A 16,554-nucleotide genomic window follows, 5' to 3' on the forward strand; every position below is an offset into this window, starting at 1 on the left:
ATGGTTGGATGGCATCACCGACTTGATGAACATGAGTTTGAGTGAGCTCCGGGAGTTGGTGATGGACAGAGAAGTCTGGCGTGCTGCAGTCCATAGGGTCACAAACAGTCAGACACAACTGAGCAACTTAACTGAGGAGTCTGAACTTAACTGAGGAGTCCTGGAAGGTGAGAACTGAAACCTGACCCATATTTAGAATTCAAATGTGAGCTGCCAGATGGCCTCAGGGTTTCTGAAAAAAGAGAATGACTGGAAACCTTGAAAGATACATTGTTTTCTGGAATCTGCTGGAGTGGACTGGATGGGAGAACAGAACTGGATTTCATTCAGGGCAGTGGTTCCAGTCTGTATATAGGATGTCCACAAAGTCTGGAAACAGAGATGATAGTATTTATTATCTTCCTATGGAAGAATTCCTGATTATATAATGTCTCTTTGCTGGTGTTTCTAGGCTGCATGGACTATATGGCTCTGTAGTGGTCAGGAAGCCTGACACTTTCTGATAGCCTCTCAGAGAGTCTGTATGTTCAGTGAAGAGGGATCTGTAGTGTCAAGGAGCATCCTGGGTCTTTTTTTTTTTTAAATTGAGATATAGTTGATATCCTGAGTCTTTAGGATCTCAAATCCTTGCTTTGGGAATCCCATCTGGTTGTAATAGAAAAATTATCTCTTTGTCCAGAGGGTTTTGAGAACTGAAGATTGACAGTTCAGAGGAGATTGGCAGCAACTGCCGCTGCTGAGGTAGTGGCCAGTCAGGCAGCCATGAAACTGAAGAAAAGATGAGGTCAGCAGGAGCTGAGCCCCATGATGATTAATTGGCTGCAATGTGGGCATTGGCCTGTGGGCAACAGGGTGACAGCAGCCAGCCAAGCAATAGCCAGCAGGCCAGCGATAGCAGTTGAAACAAAAGCTGATGGTGTGCAGAGCTGTTGACAGCTGTTCTGACTTCAAATAATAACTCCACTCCTATCTCAGTTTAGAGATCTGGGTGTGATTATAAATGTGACCTATTATAGGAAGGGTGAAGTCTATGAAAATATCAGTCTGATGAGGGGAATCTGCCAATCCCCTAATTGAAGAAACTCCTAAGTCATATTTCATTATGCTGAACGCTTAGAATATAACGCTAGGACTTCCTTTCTTTTTTGTTTTTTTTTTGGTGGGGGGGGCAGGGGGTGGGGAGTTGTGCTGCACTGGGCAACATTCAGGATCTTAATTTCTGGCCAGGGATCAAACCTGTGCCCCCTTCATTGCGAATGTAGAGTCTTAACCACTGGACCACCAGGGAAGTCTGGACTTCCTTTCTTTTCAAAGAAATATTCACGAAAAGTACTCCTTTCAGATGCATCAGTTCAGTTCAGTTGCTCAGTCATGTCCAGTTGTTTGCAACCCCATGGACTGTAGCACGCCAGACTTCTCTGTCCATCACCAACTCCCGGAGCTCACTCAAACTCATGTTCATCAAGTCGGTGATGCCATCCAACCATCTCTTCCTCTGTTGTCCCCTTCTCCTGCCTTCAATCTTTCCCAGCATCAGGGGCTTTTCCAATGAGTTAGTTCTTCAAATCAGGTGGCCAAAGTACAGGAGCTTCAGTTTCAGCATCAGTCCTTCCAATGAATATTCAGGACTGATTTCCTTTAGGATTGACTGGCTGGATCTCCTTGAAGTCCAGGGGACTCTCAAACGTCTTCTCCAACATCACAGTTCAAAAGCATCAATTCTTCAGTGCTCAGCCTTCTTTATGGTCCAACTCTCACAGCCATACATGACTATTGGAAAAACCATAGCTTTGACTAGATGGACCTTTGTCTCTGCTTTTAATATGCTGTCTAGGTTGGGCATAGCTTTTCTTCCAAGAAACAAGAGTTTTTTAATTTCATGGCTGCAGTCACCATCTGCAGTGGTTTTAGAGCCCAAGAAAATAAAGTCTGTCACTGTTTCCATTGTTTCCCCATCTATTTGCCATGAAGTGATGGGACCAGATGCCATGATCTTCATTTTTTTAATGTTGAGTTTTAAGCAGGCTTTTTCACTCTCCTCTTTCACTTTCATCAAGAGGCTTTCTAGTTCCTCTTCACTTTCTGCCACAAGGGTGTTGTCATTTGGGTATCCGAGGTTAGGGATATTTCTCCTGGCAATCTTGATTCCAGCTTGTGCTTCATCCAGCCCAGCATTTCACATGATGTACTCTGCATTATAAGTTAAATAAGCAGGGTGACAATATACAGCCTTGATGTACTCCTTTCCCAATTTGGAACCAGTCCGATGTTCAATGTCAGATTCTAACTGTTGCTTCTTGACCTGCATATTGACTTCTCAGGAGGCAGGTAAGGTGGTCTGTCTTGTATTCCCATCTCTTTAAGAATTTTTCACAGTTTGTTGTGATCCACATAGTCAAAGGCTTTGGCATAGTCAATAAAGCTGAAGTAGATGTTTTTCTGGAATTCTCTTGCTTTTTCTTCATCCCAACAGATGCTGGCAATTTAATCTCTGATTCCTCTGCCTTTTCTAAATCCAGTTTGACCATCTTGAGTTCTCAGTTCATGTACTGTTCAAGCCTCACTTGGAGAATTTTCAGTATTACTTTGCTAGCGTGTGGGATGAGTGCAATTGTGTGGTAGTTTGAACTTTCCTTGGCATTGCCTTTCTTTGAGATTGGAATGAAAACTGACCTTTTCCAGTCCTGTGGCCATTGCTGAGTTTTCCAGATTTGCTGGCATATTGAATGCAGCACATTCACAGCATCATGTTTTAGGATTTGAAATAGCTCAACTGGAATTCCATCACCTCCACTAGCTTTGTCCATAGTGATGCTTCCTAAAGCCCACTTGACTTCGTATTCCAGGATGTCTCGCTCTAGGTGAGTGATCACACCATCATGGTTATCTGGATCCTGAAGACCTTTTTTGTATAGTTCTGTGTATTCTTTCCACCTCTTCTAAATATCTTTTGCTTCTATTAGATCTATACTGTTTTTGTCCTTTTTTGTGCCGTCTTTGTTATGAAATGTTCCCTTGGTATCTCTAATTTTCTTGAAGAGATCTCTAGTCTTTCCCATTCTACTGTTTTCCTCTATTTCTTTGCATTGATCACTAAGGAAGGCTTTCTTATTTCTCCTTGCTATTCTTTGGGTGCATACTTTACCTCATTTACTATGACTCCACTCTGTTTTCAAAATATATTTTTAAAATGCATATTTTATCTTAAAATCTCCTGCAACTTTCAAAATATATACCTCTGTTTCTTTCCAAAAAAATTGTTTTTGCCACACCATGCAGTTTGTGGGCTACAACAGCTATACTCCAATTTAAAAAACAATTCAAGTCTAAGAACGCCAATAAAAAAAATGTCAGGACTTTCCTGGGGGTACAGTGGATAAGAATCCACCAGCCATTGCAGGAGACATAGGTTTGATTCCTGGTCTAGAAAGACTCCACATGTCACAGAGTAACTGAAGGCCATGCACCACGGTTACTGAGCCCACAAGTTGCAACTACTGAAGCCTGAGCACCTAGAGCCTGTGCTCTGTGACAAGATGCCATCTTAAGTTATTCATACAGAGTAGCTTAACTGCCCTAAAAATTCTCTGTGTTCTTTCCATTCTTCCCTCTTTCCTACCTACCCCTGGCAACACTGATTTTTGTACTGTCTCTGTGGTTTTACCTTTTCTGAATTGTCAAATAGTTTGACTCATACAGTATATAGACTTTTGAGCTGGCTTCTTTCACTTAGTAAAATACATTCAAGTTAATTCCATATCTTGTCATGGCTTGATAGCTCATTTCTTTTATTGCTGAATAATAGTCATTATATGGATGTACCACGGTTTTGTTTTGTTTTGTTTTTTTCTATTTATGTGTTGAAGGACATCTTGGTTATTTCAAAGTTTTGGTAATTATGAATAAAGCTGCTATAAATACTTACGTGCAGTTGCTTCTTGGCCTTTTGGCTAAGTTCAAGTGTGTAAACATTTATGTGCAGGTTTTTGTGTGGACATAAGTTTTCAACTCATTTGGATAAATACCAAGGAGCATGAGTGCCAAATTGTATGATTAAGAGAAAGTTTAGTTTTATAACACATTGCCAAACTGTATTTATTCAGATTTGTTTTATGGCCTAGATTATAGTCTACCTTGGGGCTTCCCAGCTGGTGCTAGTAGTAAAGAACCTGCCTGCCAATGCAAGAGACTTAACCAATGTGTGTTCTATCCCTGGGTTGGGAAGATTCCCCTGAAGGAGGGCATGGCAACCCACTCCAGTATTCTTGCCTGGAGAATCCCATGGACAGAAGATCCTGGCTGGCTTCAGTCCATGAGGTCACAAAGAGTCAGTTACAACTAAAGCAATTTACCACAAATATGCACATAGTCTTTCTTGGTAAATGATCCATGTGCACTTGAGAATAATGTGTTTGGAGTTGGTGATGTTCCATAAATGTCACTAAAATCAAATTGATGGGGCTTCCCTGCTGGCTCAGTAGTAAAAAATCTGCCTGCCAGTGCAGAAGACACAGGTTCCATCCCTGATCTGGAAAGATCCCACATACTGCAGAACAGTGTGTTCTACAGTAAGCCCTTGTGCCACAACTATTGAGACTGTGCTCTAGAGCCCAGGAGTGGAAACTCTGAAGCCTGTGCACCCTAGAGCCTGTGCTCTGCAATAAGGGAAGCCCACGCACTGCAACTGGAGAGTAGCCCCTGCTTGCCACAACTAGAAAAAAGCCTGTGCAGCAGTGAAGACCCAGCACAGCTAAAGAGAAATAAATAAGAATTTAAAAAACCAAATTAGTTGATAGTGTTCTTCAAATTTATATTATTACTGATTTTCTGTCTAGCTTTACTATCAGTTACTTAGGGAAAAGTGCTAAAATCTCCAACTATAATTGCAGATTTGTCTATTTCTTATTTTTAATATAGCCGTTCTGACTTTCATTTGGTTCTTATTTGTATAATATACATTCTCCCATCTTTTTACTTTTAACCATATGTTTCTTTATATTTAAGTGAGTTTCTTATAGACAAGAAACTCTATAGTTTTAGTTTTGGTTTTTGTTTTTGAATCCAATCTGACCTTCCTTGCCTTTTGATTGGGGTATTTACTACAATTAAAGTTAATGTAATTATCAACATGATTGAGTTTGAAGCTACCATCTTTCATTTGCCCAATTTCATTTACTTCCTATTTGCCCAATCTTCTCTTTGTTCCTTTTTTATTGTCTTCCTGATTTCTTTCAGATTGAATTTTTTTGTGATTCTATTTTGTCTTCATTATTGGCTTATTAGTTGTATCTTTATTTCTTTAGTTGTTGCTCTACAGTTTATAAAATAGATTTTTTTTTTTGGTCATCTTGTATGGCTTAGGGGGGAACTTTGATCTTAGTTTCCTGACCAGGGATTGAAGCTTGGCCAGGACAGTGAAAGTGCGCAGTCCTAACCACCTGGTCACCAGGGAATTCCCTATAAAATACAATCTTTAAATAGTCTACCTTCAAATAATGTATCACTTCATGTATACTATAAAACAGTACAGCAGTAATTTTTTTCCTCTTATCTTTTGTGCTATTGTGATTATACATTTTTCTTTTACATGTACTATAAATCCTGTTGTAATTTTTGCTTTAAAGAACCAATTATCTTTTGAAGAGATTAAATATTAAGTGTATTTTATGTTTACTCATATTTACTATTTCTGACACTTTTCATTATGTTGTGTAGATCCACATTTCCACATGGTATCATTTGGAAGCAGTGAAAGCACTTTTGCTTGGAGAACTTCCTTTCATATTTCTTTTAAACCAGTAATTTTGTCATTCATCAAAATCCCAGTGATGAATTTTCTCATCTTTTGTCTTAAAAAAATAGTTCTTTTTCCTTTAATTTTCTTATTGGGGTAAAATATATTGGGTTGGCAAAAAAATTCATTTTGATTTTTGTGTAAGATCTGGTTTGTATAATTTCTGATAAGAATTCTGTGTCATTCGTATATTGATTCTTTTGTAAGAAATATGTCTTTTTTCTCTGGCTGCTTTTAATGTTTTCTCTTTATCAGTGGTTTCAGAAATTTTATTGTGACATGATATGATGTGGTTTTCCCCAGGTTTATTCTGCTTGGGATTCATTAAGCTTCTTGGATCCATGAGTTTTATAGCTTTCAGCAAATTTGGAAAATTTATGGTCATTTTGTCTTTAAATATTTTTTTCTAAGCCTCTTTTCATGCATCTTCTCTCTTAATGGGATCCTCTTGAGATATTACATATACGTCAGTCTGCTTAATATTATTCCATACACAAATGGTGTTCTGTTCATTTTTTTCTGTCTCCGTACTTCACCTTGCTTAGTTTCTATTTCTGTTTCTTCTAATCACCAATCTTCAGCATCTGCTTTTATTCCATCCAGTGTATTTTCCATTTCAGATACTATATTTTTCATATCTAGAGGTTTCATTTGGATCTTTCCTTTATCTTCCACTTCTCTAATTATCTTGGTCAGGTTTTCCTCTATCTTTTTGAAGATATAAAGCATATTTATAGTAGCAGCTTTTATGTTCTTGTTTGTTCCATCACCATTAAAATTTCTGAATCTGTTTTATTTATTCTATTTTTTTTTAAGCAAAATTGTTCAGAATTTTTTTTTTTCTCCGTTTGTGCTATATGGCTTGTGGGATCTTAGTTCTCGGATGACAAGGGGTAGAACCTGGACCTCAGCAGTGAAAGCACTGGGTTCTAACCACTGGACAGTCAGGTAATTCCTGGTTCAGGTTTTATTCACTAGTCAATAGCTGCTCTCTCTCTCCTTTCTGCATCCTGCTGTGCTGCCTTCCACATTCCTAGATTCAGGAGAGGAATTCTCTGGCCTTCTGAGCTGTAATCTGAGAGGAGAGGTCAGTGAAGAGAGCTGGAAGACAGTAGTTTGCTGTAGAGGCTGGCTAGGCAGGCCAGCCCTGCCATCAGCATGTGTTCCAGCACTTGTAGTAATCACTCTGTAATTCAAGTAATCACATTCAAGACTGGCTTTTAGCTCACTGGTGGTCCTGTAGCCATTCTTCCCTGCCAGCTCTAGCACCTCATTGTTTGTAATTCATATTGAGCTCAGCTGGAACAGAGTGAATATGGTAGTGCCACCCACAGGGGTAATGCTGAAGCCAATGCCATCTGCCTTTATTTGCTTGATGACCCTTATCCAGTTGTCTTGGCTGACATCTGGATTGAATTTTTCCCTTCCCTATAAAACCTGTTGATGTAGCAGTTCCTCCAAAGTTCTCAAACTTCCATTCTGGTGCTTCAGGGCTAGGCACACTTTGATAATCTGTATGCCCAGCATCTCAGACCAAAATTGTTTTCCATAAATCAGGGGATCCATCCCAATGGTGGCACACATGTCCTGGAACTGCATCTGGAACTTGAGACTCCTTTGGGTGTCCTACTTGTGCTTGCTGGCAAATTGCCCCAGATTAGTCTTGAAGCTTCTTTGGGGTAGTAATGCTGCCTCCCACATGATGCAGCTCATACTGGTGACTTAGGTGCCATTGTTTTGATTTGTATTTCCCTGATGGCTAATGATACTGACCATCTCTTCATGTGCTTATTGGCCACTTGTATGCCTTCTTTGGAGAACTGTCTATTCATTTTCTTCCAGCCTACCTGGAAATGGAGATATGAAAACCACGGTGTAAAAGATATTGGTGAACCATTTCTGAAATTCTGGGTTCTACAATAGTAAGAGAAGTAGCTGCTCACTGTATTGTTATAATGTCTTCTGGAATATTATATACATCTCTACTCACACTATAAGGCAATGAGAAGACTCCTATGTCCAGATGTCTAGCTTGAATAATATAGGTTTGTTGTGACTCTTCCAAGACAAATCAGTTGCAAAATGTACACCTGTGTGATTATATGAAAACTCCTTGGTCACAGAACATTCAGCAGCTGCCTCCCCTCCCCTCCCCTCCCCAATCTTTTTACACATTGTAACAATGACAATGTTAGTTTTTGATCTGTTAATCATTAGAGATTAAAAACTTTATACAGAGTGTACCTCAAAGGTTGTGAGCTCAGTTCCAGATTACTGCAGTAAAGCAAATATTGCAATAAAGTGAGTCATATGAATTTTTGGTTTTCTGGTGCATATGAAAGTTATATTTACCCCATACTTAAACCATTTAAAAAATTATTTATTTATTTTGGCTGCACTAGGTCTTCATTGCTGTGCACGAGCTTTCTCTAGTTGCAGTGAGCAGGTTTCTCACTGCAGTGGGTTCTCTTGTTGCAGAGCACAGGCTGTAGGGCGTGAGGGCTTCAATAGTTGCAGCAAAGCAGACCTTTGCTGCAAAGTGATGTCTCTGCTTTTTAATAATCTGTCTAGGTTTGTCATAGCTTTTCTTCCAAGAAGCAAGCCTCTTTTAATTTCATGGCTGCAGTCACCATCCACAGTGATTTTGGAGCCCAATAATGTACCTTAATTAAAATGTTAGGTAGTTAGAATAGGGAAAAGGAGTCCAGAATGGCAGTGGCTAAAAGATAAGGAAGAGAAAAGCCCGAGAAAATAGAACAAAGGAAGGTCTGAGGACTGAAGTGAGGACTTCAGGTAAAACAAACAACACTCCTGGCTGGCCCAATTTACATAGGACAGGCCCAGGGAGAGAAAAACATAAAAAGAGGAGTCAAAGGGCTGGGGCTCCCTCTCTCTCCTGCACTCTGGGGTGCTCTTGTCTCGCATCTTTGGGTCAACATGCCCTCACACCTCGAAGATGGATTTTCCTGTTATTTAAATAAAATAGAGCTGAAACACGGAGCTGTAACACTGATTTGTCTAAGAGCTATAACACAGTCCGTTCGAGACCTGAGAGCTATAACACGGTCTGTCCAAGACCCGAGAGCTGTGACACGCCGAGGGCTTTAATGTCCGTCACTCCAAATCTTTGTTGTGACGAGACAGAACCGACAGCACCTGACAAAAACACGCTAACCACCATCTGAAAATGTAGAGTTCGCATGAGTCTTCAATTTGTAGAAAACACAAGATCTGTGAAGGGCAATAAAGGGAAGCCCAACAAAATGAGATATACTTTTAAGATCTGTCCCAGGAACTTATAATTTAATAGAAGAGGAAACAATTACATAACTTTAAGTTAAATCCAAAATCACAACAGATGGTGATTGCAGCCATGAAATTAAAAGACACTTACTCCTTGGAAGGAAAGTTATGACCAACCTAGACAGCATATTCAAAAGCAGAGACATTACTTTGCCAACAAAGGTCCGTCTAGTCAAGGCTATGGTTTTTCCAGTGGTCAGGTATGGATGTGAAAGTTGGACTGTGAAGAAAGCTGAGTGCTGAAGAATTGATGCTTTTGAACTATGGTGTTGGAGAAGACTCTTGAGAGTCCCTTGGACTACAAGGAGATCCAACCAGTCTGTTCTAAAGGAGATCAGTCCTGGATGTTGTTTGGAAGGACTGATGCTAAAGCTGAAACTCCAATACTTTGAAACTCCTCATGTGAAGAGTTGACTCATTGGAAAAGACTCTGATGCTGGGAGGGATTGGGGTCAGGAAGAGAAGGGGACGACAGAGGATGAGATGGCTGGATGGCATCACCGCCTCAATGGACATGAGTTTGAACTCCAGGAGTTGGTGATGGACAGGGAGGCCTGGCATGCTGCAATTCATGGGGTCACAAAGAGTTGGACACGACTGAGCAACTGAACTGAACTGAAGTTAAATCAAGAGAAAAACAGATATGATTTCTACACATTCTAACCAACATTTGTTATTATTGTTTTAAACATAGCCATTCTAGAACAAGTGAACTTGTATCTTATTGTGGTTTTGATTTATATTTCCCTGATGGCTAATTATGCTGACCATCTCTTCACATGCTTATTGGCTACTTGTATGCCTTCTTTGGAGAACTGTCTATTCACATTCTTTGCACATTTTTTTACTTTGTTGTCTTTTTACTGTTGAGTGGTGAAAGAGTTGTTGTATATTGTATGTCGATGTTCATTGCAGCATTATTCACAATAGCCAAAAGGTAGAAACAACCAAAGTGTGCATCAGCAGATGAATGGACAAACAAAATGTGTGTACAATGAAATATTAATCAGCCAAACAAAGGAATGAAGTTCTGATACATGCTACTACCACATGGATGAATCTTATAAAGATAATGTTAGGGGCCTCCCTGGTGGCTCAGTGGTAAAGAATCCACCTGCCAGTGCAGGAGACACAGGTTGATTCCTGATCCTGGAAGATCCCAAATGCAACTGAGTAACTAAGCCTGTCCACCACAACTATTGAGTCTGTGCTCTAGAGCCCAGGAGCCGCAACTACTGAAGTCTGCATGCCCTAGAACCTGTGCTCCACAACAAGAGAAGCCACCGCAATGACAAGCCTGTGCACTGAAACTAGAGGATAACCCAGTTTGTATTCAATATGTAGGATAGGCAAATTCATTGGGTTGGAAAGTAGATTACAGGTTATCAGGAGCTTGAAATGCAATAATAGAAATTCTTGCTTGATGGATACAAAGTTTCTGTTTAGGTTTATGAAAAAGTTTTAGAAATAGATAGTGGTAATGGTTGCAGAATACTGTAAATGTAACTAATGCCACTGGATTATGTACTTAAAAATGTCTGAAATGGTAAATTTTGTGATGTATATATATTTCATCACAATTGTTTTTTTAAAGGTGGCTTTGGCAGCTGTGAAGAAATCAGACTAAAGTTTAAGATTACAGCAGGAATCCAGGTTAAAGATGATCTGCTTGTCTTTCCAGAGCCACTCTATCATTCTCTTCCCTGTTCTGTGCTCCAGGAAGCTGATCTGTGGTGACCAATTAACCAGCTGGTAGACCCTCTAACTTCTGGTTAAATTTGGTCAGTGTGGAGCATTGCCAACATGGAGGACTGATGAAGAGATCAGAGGGTGAGGGGAAAATGAGATCAGGGTATTCTCCTGGCTCCCATCCTGCAGGATGCTGTGGGCATCTATCCCCTGATGAAAGGTGTCAATTCCTGCCACGCAGCCCTCTCCGCAAAGCTCTCTCTGTCCTTGTATTCTAGTAATGGCTCCCCCCCGTCATTTCTACTAGGGATATAGTGGCCACCCCTAGTGCACTTGTACTTCCCAATATATTAGTTATCAGTTCACTTGCTCAGTCGTGTCCGACTCTGCGACCCCATGAACCGCAGCACGCCTGGCCTCCTTGTCCATCACCAACTCCCAGAGTTTACCCAAACTCATGTCCATTGAGTTGGTGATACCATCTAACCATCTCATCCTCTGTCGTCCCCTTCTCTTCCTGCCTTCAATCTTTCCTAACATCAGGGTCTTTGCAAATGAGTCAGCTCTTTGTATCAGGTGGCCAAAATACTCTAGTTTCAGCTTCAACATCAGTCCTTCTGATGAATACCCAGGGCTGATTTCCTTTAGGATGGACTGGTTGGATCTCCTTGCAGTCCAAGGGACTTTCAAGAGTCTTCTTCAACACCACAGTTCAAAAGCATCAATTCTTTGGTGCTCAGCTGTCTTTATAGTCCAACTTTCACATCCATACATGACTACTGGAAAAACCATAGCCTTGACTAGATGGACCTTTGTGGACAAAGTAATGTCTCTGCTTTATAGTTCATTTATTAAACTTTCTTAGAATTACCTGGTGGTCCAGTAGTTAGGATGTGGTGCTCCACTGCAAGGGGCCCTGGGTTTGATTCCCCGGTTAGGGAACTAAGATCCCACAAGTTGCGTGATGTGGCCAAAAGAAAAAAAAAAAAGTGGGGGGGAAAGAAAGAAAAAGAAATGAGATTACTGTAAAGAGTTCATGGAAGTTTGAACAGATTAACATTTAAAAAAAGGTTAATTTTAGCAATTTGAGTTTCCATCAGTTTCCTGACTTCTTGATCAGAGTGGGTGTAGTAGAGAGAGCAATGGATATATTAATACTTGGAGGTATAGCCTTGTGGTTTTGATAAATTGGATGGTGTGATAGACATGGATCCTGGCTCTTAAAAAAGTTCTCATAAATTAGAGGACACAGGACATAGAGTCTAGGGAAAAAAAACAAAACACAAACAGACTCACACTAACTAATAGTCCAGCTATAGACTCAAGTTCCAAAGTGGCTTAAGCCAACTACTCAATGCACTAATCCATCTGTCTCCTTGCCTTGGGGACAGAACTGACTCTTCTCCAAGTTCTCTGATACACAGGAGAGAAATTGGAGGCGACTGGTTGGTTTCTACAGAGGAATCAGAAAACTAGGGGTCTTCCAAGAAAGTAGCAGAAATAGAAGTTCTTGGAAATGATCTCAGAAAAGTGTTTAGTCAATTGGGTCAAAATCCGGACACCAGCTTGCAATAGCTCAGGTTCCCAACCAAATGGTCTGGAGATAAAAGAGGGACAACAGATTGTGGAGACACTCAGGGAAATATCAGAGTTAATGAAGAAAAATCCTGTAACACCCAGTTGTTGGTCTCCTGTGCCTATTCCAAGTCATACTCAGGGGAAAATGGGGATGATTACTCCATCACAGACCCTACATCATTTATACCCTCTAATTTCCCCCCTACTTTCTCTCTTTTCCCTGAATGCTGGTCTCCTATCCTGGCCCTTCCAGCTGCTGAAAGGCACACATCAAATCTACATCACTGCTAGATGGCAGAGTATCTGAGACCAAGGCGTTATCCATACACTTTGGGTTCTCCTGAGTCAGACTGGAAACTTGTGCCTGGCTTATTTCCCTTTGATTCGATAAAGAGAACTCTGATTGGGGTGTAACTTCTATAACATGATCCTTAGGTCTTGGCTCCTGGACATGTCCTCTGGGGCTTGCTTTCAAACCAGGCCCTCTTGAGTAGCTGGTACTATAAGCTTTCTTTTTTGTCACATTTACTCCCCAAAGAAGCACTTATCTACTCCATCTTACTCCCTTCCATGCTGTCAGGATCCAGGCATCCTTTAGATATTTACAGCTTCTAGCTAGCTGTATGAACTCAGAGACATTATGTAACTTCGTATGTCTCAAGCTGTTTTAAAATTCTTAACCAAGTCCTAGTATGTGACAACACTCAGTTTCTGTTAGTTGTTGTTATTATTATTATGTTGTTATTAACATAGCAATATGTTCTTACAACTGGTATAACCCGCTTACCAAATTTGACTGTCAAAAATGTTCACATTTCTCTCTTTTTAAAAATCTGAGTCTAAATTCAGTTTATTTTTATAACTGTTTTATTTTACTTTAATTGTTAATTTCTTGTGCTTAGTCGCTGAGTCCTGTCCGACTCTTTGCGACCCCATGGACTGTAGCCCGCCAGGCTCCTCTGTCCATGGGAATTCTCCAGGCAAGAATACTGGAGTGGGTTGTCATGCCCTTCTCCAGGGGATCTTCCAACTCAGGGATCAAACCCAGGTCTCCCACACTGAGGCGGATTCTTTCCCATCTGAGCCACCAGGGAAGCCCTATTTATTTCTTACCTAGATATTTTGTGCACCCAGAAAAAATTCCAAAACAGTAAAAAGGCCCACCACTTCTCCCAACCACCCACTTCACCTCCCTACCAACCACCCTCTTACCAATTCCTTCCTTAAACAACTTCAAGGATATTCTATGCAATTACATTCACAAACTTGACCATTTTTCTCATATATCTCTTATATAAATATTAATACTAGCCATAATAATGTATCTTGGAGAACTTTTCAAATCAGTTCTTATTGAGTTGCCTAATTATCCCTTTTTTTTCCTTTTAAAGATTTTCCTCCAGTTTTTAGATTAGGGAATTTAGGGCATTAGATTCCACCCAATTTAGAAATATGGTATAATTTTCATAAAATAAGATTCATCCATTTCAACTATACAGTTTAATAAGTCTTGGCAATTGTATACTGTCGTTTACCATCTCAACAATTAAGATACAAAATGTTTCCATCATTCTAAAACGTCCCCTCATTCTCCATTGTAATCAATCCCCTCACCTAAAATCTAACTCTGAAACCATTGACCTGCTTTTCACTACAAAATAGTTTTCATTTCTAGAGTTTCATTTATATGGCATTGTACAATATAAAGTGTTTGGTGTTTGACTTTGTACACTTCAATTTTTTTTTTGAGATTCCATGGCCTTGTTGTACACATCACCATCTCATTTCTTTTTAGCACAGAGTATTACATAATAAAGGAGTTATTTACTCAGTTATCAGTTGATAGATATTTGGTTTGTTCCAGTTTGGGCTTCATATGAATAATAATGCTGCTATGAAAATTTGCATAACACTTTTGTGTGGAAATATGTTCACATTTGCTCTTGAGTAAATCCCTAAGAGTAGAATTTCTAGGTCATAAGGTATGTTTAACTTTATAAGTCACTACCAAACTGTTTCCCAAGTGTATCTACCATTTTGTAATCTCACCTATGATATAATTTGCCTTAATTCTTTTTAACAGCTGGCATGCAGCTGCTGGTCAAAAAGAGCAATAAAGCAAATGTGGCAAATGTTAAATTGGTGAATCTGGATATAAGAGTACACAGGTGTTTGTTTTACTATTCTTCCTTTTTTCTTTAAAGTTTTTTCAAAATAAAAAAGTGGAGGCGGTACTAGATTGCATGTTATATGGTATTGGACTAATTCTGAAGTTTATCTGGCAGGGTACTTGTAAGGAGAGAGTAAATTTTCAAAAAGAACAATGAAGGGGAATGGTTCCAACTAGATATCTAAACAAACTCTAAAGCTATGATAATTTAAACATTTTTAGTGTCACATACAAAAACCTCCTGGATAATCATATAGAGAGTCTAGAAAAAAGCTCATGTGGCTATGGATTTTTAATATACAATGAAGATGGCATTTTATTTTTTTTTTTTTATTTTTTATTTTTTTTTTTAAGTACCAAGGATCTTTATTCTTAGGTCTGATATTTAATCTGTGGCTGCAGATAATATGTCACTATTTAGAGAATAAAAGGTCCCATTATCTTCATTCAAGTCTTCAGCCACAAAGTTACACCTTATTCTCATACAAGATAAGGGTTGGTAGGGGATTAAGGAGGTACACTGAGGATAAAAGCGAAAGGGAACAAACACTTTTACAAGCATAGCGTCCCAGTTACCGTGAAGGTTACGTTTCAGGTTAATTTACAAAAGTAGTGACAGAACCATGATTTCAGTGAAAATCAACACGTTATACCTTTTAAAAAACCAGAAATACGTCAGGCAAGCATGCGAAATTCAGAGTATAAAAAAACGCAAGGGCTGGCTGCCCAAACAGGTATTTCCCTCAGAAAGAGGGATTTGAGAATGCTGCACAGAACCAAAGGAATTAGAAGCTGAATTAGCACACCCATTTCCTCAGTTTATATATGAGGCAAGTGGGCAGACATTAACTGGTAAAGCTTACTCAGCCAGATTAAGAATGTACAGACATCCAATTCCTGGTGCTATCCGCAACTACATGTATCTAAAATACAAGGAGGTAAATATCCAGAATACATCAAACCCACTGATTTAAAGAAAACACTTCAAGGGAGGGGGTGAAGTTGTTATTATAGCATAGCAGCACATTACACATATTTAAGAGATTAAATGGAAAGAAATAATCTCTTAATGCTCAGTTTTGATCAACACAAGTTTCCAGCCAACTTTCTGATGTAGAGCAAAACAAGTATATTCTTCAGTTTTCTTTTACATTTTTTGGGGCCTATCTTTCAAAACTGAGCACCGGGTATTTTTAATGGAAGTAATGGGATGTTATACATACACTCTAATCACATATTTTAAGAATAAACAAAATGCATATTTCAGTAATTCATAGTGTATTTATAAAATGAAAAGCTCTCTATCAAAATACACTTTCCACTGGGAAAAATAAATAGACAAATGGATCTACACAAAGTAAAAATTAACTTTGGTAGACTTCACTGTGGAGGACAGTCCATAACAAGCTTATCTGCCCTTACTCCCCCAGAGCCGATCATCTTCTGAGTTAAGATTTTAAAAATATGTTTTAATTGAGATCATTATGTTGACATTTGTTTCTCATTCCACATCATCTTCAGCCAAGCTTTGAGCACTTACAATTCTCTGACTAATTGTTGGGAGCTTAGTCAGAAGCATCTGGAACACTGGTGGTGGAAGAGTTTGTTGCAACACTTGCAGCAACTGCTGCGGCTGTCCACACAGCATTCGCATTTGTCAGATGGTCCACACCCTTCTCATATTCACCTTGAGCTAGTAATTCTTCACCAAGCTGTATTTCTTCTAGAAAGAATTTCTGAACGGCTTCAGCATCTTTAAGGTCAGGTAACTTGGAAAGCCCAGCTCTCTCCTTGGCAAGCTTCTGTTTCTTTCTTCGTTCTCGCAGCCTGTTCTTGAAGTTGGGGTCACTCCGTCTCTTGCGGTCGAAGTAAATGCAGTAACCAATGAAAAGAGCCCCGCACACGCCGGCGGCGATGGCGCTGTTCCGGCCCACCATCTTCTCTCCACCGAGGAGCCGGGTCGGCTGCGGCGGGGCCCGCAAAGAAGCCGTTGACCGCGCCTGAAGATGGCATTTTAAAA

At 39.7% G+C, this 16,554-nt stretch overlaps 2 pseudogenes; both read right to left on the minus strand.

The window, feature by feature from the left end:
- Positions 1-5,054: 5,054 nt before the first annotated feature.
- On the minus strand, positions 5,055-7,637 carry LOC123331362 (annotated as a pseudogene).
- Positions 7,638-14,874: 7,237 nt separating this feature from the next.
- On the minus strand, positions 14,875-16,554 carry LOC123465307 (annotated as a pseudogene).

This window comes from Bubalus bubalis, chromosome 23 (genome assembly GCF_019923935.1).
Source record: "Bubalus bubalis isolate 160015118507 breed Murrah chromosome 23, NDDB_SH_1, whole genome shotgun sequence".
Taxonomy (NCBI): domain Eukaryota; kingdom Metazoa; phylum Chordata; class Mammalia; order Artiodactyla; family Bovidae; genus Bubalus; species Bubalus bubalis.